Source organism: Benincasa hispida, chromosome 5, assembly GCF_027475165.1.
Source record: "Benincasa hispida cultivar pf3 chromosome 5, pf3_genome.v1.1, whole genome shotgun sequence".
In the NCBI taxonomy this organism is placed as follows: domain Eukaryota; kingdom Viridiplantae; phylum Streptophyta; class Magnoliopsida; order Cucurbitales; family Cucurbitaceae; genus Benincasa; species Benincasa hispida.
In genome coordinates this window covers 62,090,586-62,104,237 of record NC_143482.1, presented here as the reverse complement: position 1 = coordinate 62,104,237, position 13,652 = coordinate 62,090,586, and the positions used below count along the sequence as shown (strand labels likewise).

General features: G+C 29.5%; 1 pseudogene across 1 annotated transcript; it reads right to left on the bottom strand.

Annotated features, from left to right (window-relative positions):
* Positions 1-2,036: 2,036 nt before the first annotated feature.
* LOC120077446 (protein SMALL AUXIN UP-REGULATED RNA 51 pseudogene) lies at positions 2,037-3,110 on the bottom strand (annotated as a pseudogene). Its single transcript, XR_016529510.1, has one exon. The product of XR_016529510.1 is annotated as a protein SMALL AUXIN UP-REGULATED RNA 51 pseudogene (transcript).
* Positions 3,111-13,652: the final 10,542 nt, after the last annotated feature.

Sequence of the window (13,652 nt, the reverse complement as noted above, 5' to 3'; positions counted from 1 at the left end):
ATTGACTAGCTTTTTTTTATTTATAAGATTATCGATTTACGAAGAGATTTATATATTATTATTAATTTTGATGTTGATATTTATTGAAATCTGTTTGTGCTATTAAATCAACAATCAAAAGTGAATTGAAAACGTAAAACAATAGAGAATTGACACATAGATTTGTGGATTCACTAAATAGCGTGTTTGCTACATTCACGGATAGAGGGAAAAAAATTGGTTAGAGAGAGAATTTTAGATTACAAAGTCAAGGTGCCAATAGAGTCAAAAAGCTTATACATCACTCCTCTAAATCCTGGAACGGAAATCATAAATAGCACAAATATATAATATAAATATGAATACAACGAGACTCTCCTACATGGTCGCCTAGAACACCAAATAATAGACTCAAGGTATTTCAGCAATTTGAATACAAAAGAATGAATTATAAATGTGTTGTGTTTAAAAGGGAAGAACATAAAACTAACTCTTGTTTTAGTACAACAACTGTGAGATGAGGGTTTGAACCTTCAACTTCTAGGAAAGAAGATCATATCAACTATCGTTGAGTTGAATTCACTTTGGTAAACCTACTCTATTTTCCCTTATCAACTATACAAGTGTAATTACTCAATGACACAAGAGTTAGCTTCCCATGCGCAAGACGTCACATACCGATAAAAAATATAAATATGGCTCGAAAATCTCACCATAAGCAACCTCTATTCTAAATTATGATATCACCATTATTAACTTTATTTTTCTAATAGTTATGAGGTAGGGGAACGAACCATTAACTTTTTTACAATATTCGATAGTAGATGTATTTATTCATATTCGAATGGGCTACCATCTATAACTTTTCTTTCTCTCTTTTTTTAATGCTTAAAAAAGAATAGGAAAAAAATAAGATTTAAACTTTTATATATATATAATATTGGAAAATAGTAACACTCATGGTCTTAATTGGTGGGAATTGAACAACATCAATCTCTTCCACCGACTCTTCGAAATGAAAGGTTAAAAAAAAGTTTCATTTCTTTTGTCTCTTTACATAATTGTACCTACTATTAAAAAAATAGTAATTCAAACCATTTTTTTCTCAAAATAGCAACTTTTGGGTTCATCTTTTTCATAGTTCTAACCATACTAAGATGAAGAATTGAATGCATGTAATGACTACTAATTTTGGTTCACAATTTTTAATTGATTTAATAAAATTTTGTTGTTGAATACTATCGATAAATTTCAATTTCGATCAATTTAAGCTATCTAAACAATATGTTTTAGGGTTTAAATCTCATTCTAGTCTCTTAACTTTTAAATTTTGTTCTTTGTGGTCTTTAATCTTTCATAATATTGTTTTAGTTATTAAACTTTGAAATTTGTTCCATTAGGTTCCAGAACTTTCAAAATGTGTATTTTGTTTTAGCCTGAACTTTTAAGAAGCAATAATTTTAGTCTTCGCTATATTATTATTCTAACTTGATCTCCTTACATACCAGAATTTCCTCCTTTTATTTATTAAATTAACAATAAAAGTAAAAATCAAAATAGTTATTTTTCATAAAGTCCGTATCAAAATAAACATTTTGAAAGTCTAGCCTCCAAAAATTTAAACCTAATTTCTTTATCATAATAGTTTGGTTGACAAAATTTTTTTTTTAAAAAAAAAAACATTATTTTAGTGGACCCAAGTTAATTAATATTTCAAATCTTACTTTTTTATCCTATATTTTTAATGTAATATTATAAAAAGAAATAAAAGATGTCACTTTAACTTGAGCATAACTCAATCGGCTATGACATCATATCTTCAACCAAAAGATAAGATAGCTTCAAATCTTTATCTTCCACTATTTTTCTAATACAACATGAACGAAAGATCAAACATTCAATCTCTAAAAGGAATGTGATGTCAATTACGAATGAACTAAGCTCACTATCGCTCTATCTTGTGACCATTAAATCACATAAAACCTAGAAAAAAAAAAAAGGAAGATTTCAAATTTATCAATATAACGTGCATGGATATGTAATAGAAGAAAAGCAAATTAAAAGAGAGAATTAAATTAATTAACACATTTGGATTGGTAATTTAGAATACATCTCTCATAGGGTGTATGAAGAAACCAATATTCCACCACTATGAGGAAAATCTCCCATGCTACTAAATAAATATTTATACAATACTACACAAACCCCATTTCTACACTTTTTTTAGTTTTCTTTTTTTGGAGCTTGGTTTCATCAAGTCAAAAGTGGTCATCATATTCATGACACCAAAAAAAAACCCTCGAAAAAGGGTAAAAAAAAAAAAAAAGAAGAAGAAGAAGAAGAAGAAGAAAAGAATTCAACCCAAGAAAAAAAAGGGAAAAAAATAATAACACAAATAAAATAGAAAAACAAAAATGAGGAGGAATTTGTGCAATTTAGCGGCGGTGGCCGGTGGGTTCATTTGAGGGCGGCGGTGAGTGACCGGAAAACCACCTCTTCACAAGGAATAGTGAGGCCCATATGGTGGTGGAAACCAAATTCCTCCTCGGCGAGACGGAGGAGGCACTGAAAATCGGGGTGAGTCAAGAGCGAAATCGGGACGACATATCGGCTCCGATTTTCGCCGACATAGACGGCGAAATGTCCCTTGGGAACGCCGTCGTAGGCCGGTGCGGCGGCGGCGGTGGCGTCTTGTTTTCGGCCTAGACTGGAGCAGCGTTTGACGATTTGCTTGAGAGTGGCGGGTTTGGGAATGGCCATTTTTGGGGGAATTTTTGGGGGTGGGATTTGGAAAGGGATTGGGATTGGGATTATAGGGTTAGGTATTTATGGAGAGAGCACGGAAATTGTACTAAGAGAGAAGAAGAAGAAGAAGAAGAAGAAGAAGAAGAAGAAGGTGGGAGCCATGGCAATGGGGAGCAGTCGCCATTGTTGGACCTCCAAATGACAAATGGGGACCCTCTGTTTTTTCTGTGGCTCTGCTTCTTCTTTAATTACTTCTCTTGATATTTTTTCTTTTTTTTTTTTAATCTCTATTTTTGGTAGTTCCATATAAACATGAAGGTAAAGATTTATGGAGCATTTGCGACATTGAATTAAGGTAAAGTGTACATTGGAAATAAGAAATAGTGTAACATGGGTTGATTCTAATTGGACCATCAATCGAAATGTGCTCAATTGTGAACTAGTATGATGATAATTGTTGGTGTTTACTCATCTAATTTTCAAAAAGCAATTTGATTGTGATTAAGTTTGTTTATTTTAAATCATTAATTTAAAGGTGGAATAAAAATAACAAAACTACCCTTATCACGCCATTCCTGATTGTTTTTATCAAACACGACTATTCATCCTATTTCAAACAATTTGTCGACATTTTTAACCCACTAACTTTACTTCCTCACAATTCATCTTCCGATTTCCATTTTCCAATTTTCATCAATCATTTGTTCGCTCATCTTCAAGTGTAACATATTCTGCCTTTTACTTTGATTTTTTACTTCGTATAATCGGTAATCATCTTCGATTAACTGTTCATAACATATACAACTAGGGCTTCAAGGAATATATACATCCAAATTTTCAATGTTGTTCGAAACTAGAACTTGCGTGTTTGGTGTTGTTACTTTTTAAGTAGTACATAGTCGCCATTAATCTAGTCACACTATTTTATTTAGTATAATATTCGTCCATCGGTAGTTATATCGACTCTATTTGATTTTTAATATCTTCTATTTATATTTAACGATGTAGAAATCGACTTCCTTGTTGTCTATCGATATGAGTCATGTCGATTAGGTCATATAGCAGTAAATCAGTATGAAGAAGGATGTACCAATAAATCGATAACGGTTAATCGGTATCAGTAAAACTTCAATATAGTCGATATCAGTAAATGCAGAAAAGTTAGTGAAATGTGTTGTTTGCTAATTGAATTTTTATGGAAATTAAAATTTTTAGATAAACAATGGCACAACCTCGTTACAAGATTCCTCGGGAAGAATGGTTTCTAGCACAGTATACCAGCTTGCAAATATTGTTATTAAGTGGAAGCTGACTCACGCATAGCTTGAAGCTTTCAGCAAAATAATGTTGATTTGAATATCATTTTTAGTAGTGAAGTAGTTCATGAGGCCTTACTGCGAGATGTCGTTACCGACCGAGAAGACTACATTGCATTCAACATAAGAGGAACCATTCTGACTTTTAAGAAGGCAGAGTTCCATTTGATGGCAAGGTTATGGCCTTCCGTACTTGTAGTACCTCGACCAACAATTGAGGGAAATCATTTAAAGGATAAGTACTTCCTTGGTCGAAAGACATTTACCGTTTTTTATTTGGAAAAGGAGTATTTGAAGTTGAAATTTGATCTACCAAGCCCTGTCACACCACCAACAATAGAGGAGTCGTTTGGGGGAGGATGAAGACTCCTCAGAAGCCAGCTTCTCGGACTACCTGTCCGATCAATGGACTTGGAGTTCGGACGACTCCAACACTGACACCCATCTCACCATGTTGAGCCCCAAACGACTGGTGAACACGATGAATTGGTGAATGGGGTAGAAGAAAATGCGAGCACCACCGAAGGACTGCCTCAGAAACAACTCTTACTCCGACAATGGGAATTGATTCCGTTGATTCACAACCAAGTGTGAATCAGCCACCCCCTCACGAAATATCACTGATATCGATCAAATGCCCTAGAGACCAAAAAGAGAAGAGAAGATGGAGGAGGTGGGGAGGAAGCATTATGTAGGAGAAGGACCAAGCAACACGAAATTCCAGAAGAAGAACTCCAAACGATCACTAGTGGTCATATCCAATGATTCTGAGTAGGGTTCTTCTTCTTGTGGTGGGGCTGGGGGGTTGGGGTTTGCATGTTCTTTTTTTGATTTTTTTGTTTGGTTTGGTGAATGGCAAACCCCTACCCCGTTAACTCTCTAACTATGATCATCTTCTCCATTGTATAAACTTTTTTTCTAGAAATGAATGAATATTTCTGTTTTCATTGTCTACTATTTTTTTTCTTCTTTTATTTATCAATATCTGGTTTGTGGGATTGTAAGAGTATGAATGAATTAGTAATTCTATATACATGAGACTTAATCGGACAACCACGTTATACAATAAACTTTTCCTATCGAAGAAACATTTTAGCGATAGATCAATAACCATAGCATGGATGTGGTTATAATAAAATTAAAAAATCAACATTTAAACCAATCTAACAAAATAAAATCGATAAAAGCATCAATATCTTAATCTCTATCAACTTCACCATAGTAACCAGTAGATCGGTAAGATGAAGAAAGGGTGTTATAAAATGTTAAAGGTGGCCGAAATCGATATTGATAATTCCATTTGTAAGCCGGTATCTCTTTATTTGAAAGGAAAAATGATGGAAATTAAGACACAAATATTCATACCAAATATGTGGGTCTCACTGCATATTCAAACCCAATTGGATTGAGACTTTTCCAAGCTCAAACAGATTACAAGATTTCATTACGGATGGTATGGTGGACCCCACTTTTAGTTACGATTATTGATGCATATAAACAAAAACTAAAGTAATCCGGTGGAGCTCACAAATCAAATTGAGATTGATTTATATTCATTTCCCTGATGTAAACATGACCTATTAATAGTAAACAAGAGAAATTTAGAATAGTAATGTTCCAGTTTTAATCTATAATAGTTAGTACTATCATACTTAGAGCTTCTAGCTAGCTTAGTCCATCTACTTGAAGTTGAAGGTTCAAAAAGTCCTTTAGTTTCAAAATTTTAGTTTGTAAAGACTTAATCTATATATATATTTCTTAATTTGTAACAATTTAGTACGTAGAAATGAAATCTTCTGAAAGATTGATGTTGATTAAGGATTTATATAGAACGAATTTTGAAGAGTGGGGTTTTCACTAGACTATTAAGCCTGTGGAGCATGTGAGTTCGACTAGCATGGTTGAGGTTGTTGTGATTGAAAAGGTTCTCAATTGGCATTCTCCGTAGGGTCTGTGTTTATAATTTTCCTTATCCTTTTTTAAACACTTAAAAAATCATCTATGAATACGTAAGGCACATCGACACTTAATTTTGATAAAGTTATCACGATATAGATAAAATTGTTTCAAATTTGGGAACAAAGTAACTAAATAAATTGTTACTTATGTTAAAGTTCAAAAACAAAACAAAATATTCTTTTTATCTTGTTATGGGTGATTTTGGACCTTAGGGTAAAATCTTCTTTAAAAGGCTCAACTAAAGTTTAAACAGGTAAATGAAGGTGGTCATGCCTAATCTAATGTACAAAGTCTAATGAGAACAACTAGAAGATGTAGAAATGAGCGAAAGCCCACTCTAAATGTGTTGGAGAGTGTTAATTATCAAATCATCCCACAATTATATTATCATTAATGAGGAGTGTTAATCTTAGAAAAGAAAATTATGTCAACATGTAATGATAATTAGTACTCACATGGCATAAGAAAGCCCAACCTACCACACCAAAATGAGTCATAATATAATTGTAGAAAAAAGTTTTGATGGAAAGAAAAAAAAAAAAAAAGGAAAAAAGGATTTTGGGCGATTTATTTATGAGAGACAGTGACTTATCAAAGTAGGTCCAACAAAACTTCAAACTTTTTAGGGCGAAATTTCAGGCTAAATTGATTGTATTTATTATATTTATTTATTTATTATTACTATTATTTTTGTCCTAAAGACAAAAGCATACCTTCCCTCATTTCTCTCTTTTCCTTTTCATATTCTCATCAATTCAACATCTTCACCCATGTTACCCAATTGTTCCATTTCAATTATTCTTTTCTTCTTTGATATTATTTTTCTGTCTATCTTTAGTAAATAAAATATCTACCAAAAAAAATATAAATATACATCATATATGTTGATTTAAAATAGACCTCACGTATGTTATTCAATATATAAGATAATATATGGTACAGATTGTATTGTTTATGCCCTTATCAGATATACCAAAATTTATTTTTCGAAAAATTCAAATATATATTGTGTTGTATATATCAAATATATATTATTTTCTCATTTAAAGTTTTTTGTCGATTCTTGCTTATGTTTATGAGTGGAACAATCTTCTAATTTTTTGAGAAATTCTCCTTACTTGTGTAGGTTTTTGAAAAAAAAAAATATATTATTTTGGAAAGTTCATAACCACGAGAAATCTTCATTATATCCGTCTTTTGGTATTAATATTAATATTATTATTAATTATAAAAATAATAATATTATTATATTAAAAAAAGTAAAAGATAAAGGGTGACTGAAAGAGCAAACTGAGCCAGACATTTGTGTTAAATAATAGTTCAATAAAGTATTCCTATATATATATATAAAAAAAAAATAGAATAGTTACGACCATTGTGTAATTAGCCTATTTATTTAGGCTACTGGAGAGAAAACTCTTGATTTTTTTAATATTAAAAATTTGGTGTTTTATCTTACCTTTATTCGACTCAAAATGATACATTTCTTATTAAAAAAAATCTTTCATTAATCAATATAATAATAATAATAATAAAACTAATATTTCTTGTGTGCTTTTAGAGATTGGATTAATGCAATGCAATTTGTCTTCGACTTGTGAACAAAACAAATATTTCAAAAACTTAGGTTTGTGTATTTTTTTTTTTAATTTTTTGGAGTTTTGGTGTGTAACTTGGATTTGATTTTATAAGTTTGTGTAAAAATGATTAGTGTAACTTGTTTGAAAATTAACTTTTGTAAACCTTTTTCTCACTACATGTAAATAATAATAATAATAATAATAACTCAAATCCATTTTCCTATATTGAAGTTAACAAAGTTTTTTTTTCTTTTGTTAAAAAATGTTAAAAGTGGCTTTTTTGAAAAAAAAAATGCTAAATTTAGAAGATATTCAAACATAACATTGTTGCAAGTGGGGTAATCGTATTGTATGGACTTCATTTATCCTTCTTTTATCTCATGAAGAATTAATCAGGAAAAACAATTTAATAAGTAGCGGAATTAAAAAAAAAAAATTCCACATTAAATATGGTAAAACTATTTAAAATATTTTAAAGTATAACAAAATGTCGTTATTTATAAGTGATAGACCGCGATAGACCACGATAAACTTCTATCGATCAGCGATAAAACTCTATTGCGATCTATCAAAGATAGATAATAGCATTTTCTTTATTTAAAAATAACGTTATTTAATTTAGGATTTAATTTTAATTTTTATAACTTTATTTATTTTACTTCTTAAAAGAAAGAAGAAATGATGTATTTTACATGTGAAAGGGAAGAAAAACACCTAAGTATGGATGGTGATTCAATTCCTCTTTTTTTTTTTTTTTTTTTTTTTTTTCAAGTAAAACACAAGTATGGAGGGAACTTTATATGGAGCTTGTCCTAGTTTTAGCTTATTTTTTCGCTCTTGTTCTCATTGTTACTTATTTTCTAGTTCATTTCTCGTTCTTGCTCTCGTTGTTATTCACTTTTTCACTCTTGCCCCTACACACTTGATTCGTATGACCTTTATAAAAACTTTATTTGTTGCCCCTAACGCCAATGCATTGTCGAAGGTCGAAAAATACAATTTTATTTTTCGTCATCATCTGAAATAAAATACAGGGAAAGGAGTGTTATCATTGTCAAAGACGAAATAGAGAGAAAAGATCTCAAGAAAGAAGATAAAAAGAAGGAGATTTAGAGAGAGAGAAATAGAACATGACTTGAGAGAGAAGGGAAGAAAAGAAAATAGTAAAAATAATATGAAAAGAGCTATAAAACCTTATTTTGAATATATTTCAACCCAATATTTTAGTTGAATCTATATCAAATAATTTAGTAGAGAGATGATTCAATTCGAAATCAAATATAGAGAACTTGTTATTTTGAAATTTTATGACCCTACATATATTTTTAGAATGACATTAATGTTTAAAATTATTTAAATTGTAAATTTAATGTAAGCGTGACAATAAATAGGAAGAGAAATATACAACAAATTAATGTATACTTTTTCCATTTGTCAGTCTATAGAAAACAACTTCACACCAAAAACTGTCAGCAATAGTATTTTGTATTAATGTTTTTTTTGTTTCAAACGTGACTAGAAGATTGAATTAATTAATGAATAATGTTTTTATAAAAATAAAATTAATGAGCAATATTTTATACCAATATGAGTATAACCTTATTGTCATCAACTTGTGTCATCAGATGTTATCAAAAAAAAAAAAAAAAAAAAAATGATAAGTGACACCCATGAACAAAATTAACCTAAATCACAAATGTCCTATTTAACCTAACTGAGCATAGCTCAATTAGCGTCAAATACGTATTATCAATATCGAGATAGAAGTTTAATCCCCTAACCCACATATTGTATATAAAAAAGATCCCTAATGAATTAATATGTTTGAAATATAGACTTCGATTTAAATTGTGATATTCTCAAATAAAAGTTTATTATATGTTTACCAATCAAATTGGTGATACTAAAAAAATGTATGTTTATATTTAAAGTAAAAAAAAAAATCATTATTTATTTGCATTTGATAATTATTTGATTTTTAAAAAAAATCAATTATAAACACTACTTTATATTTAATTTGTTTTATAGTCTACTTTTTAGTAGTCCTTTTAAAATAAAAGCTAAGTCAAATTTTAAAAATTTTAAAATATATTATTATTCTTTGTTATTGAAATTTGTCTAAGAACTCATATATATATCCTTAGAATAAACCAAGACTATATTGTAAAATAATAATGAAAAAACAAGTATAACTTTTAAAAATAGAAAAAAAAAATATTTATCAAATAGAAGCTTATGTTTCATTACAACTTAGAAGCATTTAAAAAAGGCAAAGTACAAACCTTCAACTTTATTTAGTACTTTAATAAAACATTTTTTAAAAAAAAAAATCCCTAAAAATACATATAAATTACATTGAACAATAGTTTCAAGTGAAAGGTACTTTTGATCATAATAAAAATACTTTTAATAACATACAAAAATAATCCCACACCTACCCTTTAAAAATTGTATATTTAAATCTCTCAACAACATCTAATCTAGTTCATCTTGGTTGAAATAATTAGTTTGAGATCACCTAATTATGAAAAGTTGTTTTAATTTGGTAGGATTCATATAAATTGTTTGAGATATGTTAATAAATGAGTTTGTCACTCTTGTTAGTCCTTAGCATCACTATATCCACATAAATTTGTCCACCTCCCCCTCTATTGGAGTTTCTAAGAAAAGCAAATTATAGGGATAGCTGGCACAATTATTTCAATAAATGAAGGGGGTGTCCTATATAGTACATTATGTGAAATTTTTAATCATCATAACTCAACCGATATAAAATATATTTAATATTAGATGTTCGATTTCTCCACCTCACATATTATTAAAAAAAAAAAATCATATCGTAAAAGGGGCATCAAAATTAAGTAAGATCTTCTTTCTTACACTTTATTCGAGAGTGTTCTTGCTAGTAATGATTGAACGACAAGTATCATGACCTCGATATTGGTACAATGTTGATATGATGTTAAATTTATCATAACCCATTAGCTTAAAGTTTTAAATTGATTAGTGATTTAAATGCGTATACTAGAGTAGAATGTACTGAGTTTGAACCCACATGTAAAGTAATTTCTCTCCATTAATATTGAATCCTACTTGTTGGGTCTTTAATAAGTTTTCAAATGCATACACAAGTAAGAGAATTATTCATCAGTTGGTTTTGAATTAATTGTTAATCCAACATGGTGAAGTGTTGATTTTGAGTAAAAAAGTGTTGAACTAACTTTAAATGATTGAATCAAGTCATCAAATCATATTTATAATCAAAGCAAGTTATTGATAGATCCTAATACATAGGACAAAGAAATACAATAATATGCAATATGAAGTATTATATAAGGACAAATTGAAATGAGCAAAAGAAAATGGCCTCTGAAAGATCTTAGGTGGGTTCTAAACACATTAAAACCAATGAGAAAATCTCATAATAATCAAACTCCCTCTCAAAAAATTTGTGAAAAAAAAAAAGGTAGGGATACCCACATGGTCCCTGCTGAATTTTGAGCCATAAAATTGAACAATTATAACCAAACACGAGCTCGTTTTCGAAGTAGTACGCATGCAAATGATGCACATCGTCCTCGTCCCTGCCCACGCCCCGCTCGGGTGGCTCCATGTACAGCAAAACATTGAAAGTTATACTTTTCTCTCTCTCTTCCCCCCCCCCCCCCCCCCCCCCCCATGTTCTAAGGCTCACATTCTATCTACAAGAAGAGGGATAAAGGGGGGGAAAAGAGGGTTTGTAATTTTGTGTTTGTTTGTATGTGATACGGCAAATGTCCTTCAAATTTATGTGTTTTTTTTCCCCTTGTTCTTCTTATGTTGTGGTTGTTCTCTTCTATAAAAATGCAATAATTTTTCGTGCAAAGAGAGAGAGCCAAAATTCACTCCCTACACACTCACATGCCCTTCTTCTTGCATTCTAGATATGACCAATAAACAAATTCTATTTTTCTAATTCCCTTTGATGGGTTGAAAATCTCACTCCAATAATATAAAACATTATCCATTTCTTATATTTTTGTTGGTACAATTTTGTCCACTTTCATTGATTTAAGTCGATATAGATTTACTTTTTTTTACCCTTTCTTAAATGTTGATTCAAAGAAACCCTATAAAATTTGCATACTCGTATAACATTTTTATTCTACTTTTAAAATATCAACTTGTTTTGCAGATGAGTTCGGTGGTCCAACTGCAATTTTTCACATGACAAACTCTTCTTTTTATTATTTTTTTAATATATTTATGAGTTTTTCTCCACGTAGAGTTGGGCTACAAATAATCAAATGGATGCAGTCCAGGATACATCCATATATTGCTCTTCTTCTTCGTACATTCAAGACCTTCAATTAAATCAATGTGTTTGTACCTCTAACGATCTTTATTATTGTTGTTGTTATTATTATTATATTTTCGTGATAGAGATTTGAACTGTGCTTTTGGAGAAATAGAAACGTCTCAACCATATAAGTTAATAATAAGCAAATTTTTTTATGGTTAAAAAAAAGAGTAAGAAGGCCGATCCTTTGACGTAAAAAATAGTGGTCAAAATTATTAAGGAACGTCCACGTGAATAAAATCAAGAGACTTTACACTCTTTATAAGATAAATAAGCTACATTTCCCATTGTCGATTGATTTTAAAATAAAACCTCATGTTATCAAGTATGATATCAAAATACATAGATTCTAAACCGATAGTATTCAATTCCAATACAAAAAAAGACATGAAGTCGATAATTCGAACATCTGACATTTTGATCGAGTCGGCCCACTATTTAATTTGAGGGAAAAAAAGAAAAGAAAATCGGTGGTGGAGATAGGTGCGGCAATGGAGTTTAATTTTTTTTTATTTTTTTTTTCTTATTTAGTTAGATGTTGACAACACTTTTGTTTGGCACATGAAGCCCACGTTAGCCTCTCTTACTCTATTTATTTCTAAAGACAACTACTGTATACGTATTCAGATTTATGTTCCATCTTTTCTTTTTATTTTTTCTCTTTAATTTCTCTCTCTATTTCTATTTTTCTATACTTTCTTCTTGGCTTAAAATATCAATATCTACGTAAATATTGTGATTTCAATTTTACGTAAATATTTATGAAAATGTCAATATCCACGGTATTTTTTAAAGATTTATAAAAAAATATTAAATTATCTGTAAACGGATAAAAAGATACTCGCAAAATACATGAAAGAACGTTTACAAATAAAAAATTTATTGTGCAATTTAATGAAATTAAAATTTTAAAGTGAATATTGATACTAAGGATGTTGAGGGGAAATTGTCAGAAATAGTACTTTCAAGTTTTCGCCTTACAAAACTAGCACCTTTTTGAAAACTTATAAATGAGATTACACTGAGATTCTAGTAATTTTTTCAAAATACTATGTGATCTTCCTAAATATTATATATTTTTAAACTTTCTCCAAATAACCTTTAGCCCATTTTCTAATTTTCAAATCAATTTACCAATTATGTGAATGAACTTTTTTATATGGATATCAGGTGATTGATTTTTATTTTTGAATTTTTCAAAGAAAAGATAAAATATGGAAAATATATGAAATCTCGAAATCTCGGACAAATTAATATCGAGATCGATGAATTCTCAAGCAAAGTAATATCGAGATTTTATATATTTTCCATCTCTTACCTAATTATTTTTTTCAAAATTTAATTTTTTCCAAAATATAAAAATCAAAATGCAATCATAAAAAATCTAATTGGTAAATTTATTTGAAAATCTAAAAATTCATATAATCGTGGAAACATAAATCGGCCTGAGAAAATTTAAAAATATATAAGATGTGGATAGATAATATAAAAATGACTAGAATGTTGGTGTAATCTCTCCTAGATGTATGTATAAATGGGCCAAAGCAATCAATAATAGAAAAAATGAATTTTCATTTTTTTAATTAGGTCAATCGCACTCGAGATCTACCAAGAAAAATTACTTTAACAAATTTTCAAAAAACACACTAATTTTGAAAGATAAAAAAGGTTGAATGTGCTATTTCAATTTTTGGATGTTGAGTTTGAAAAGTAAAAATGGAATAAAAAAATCCA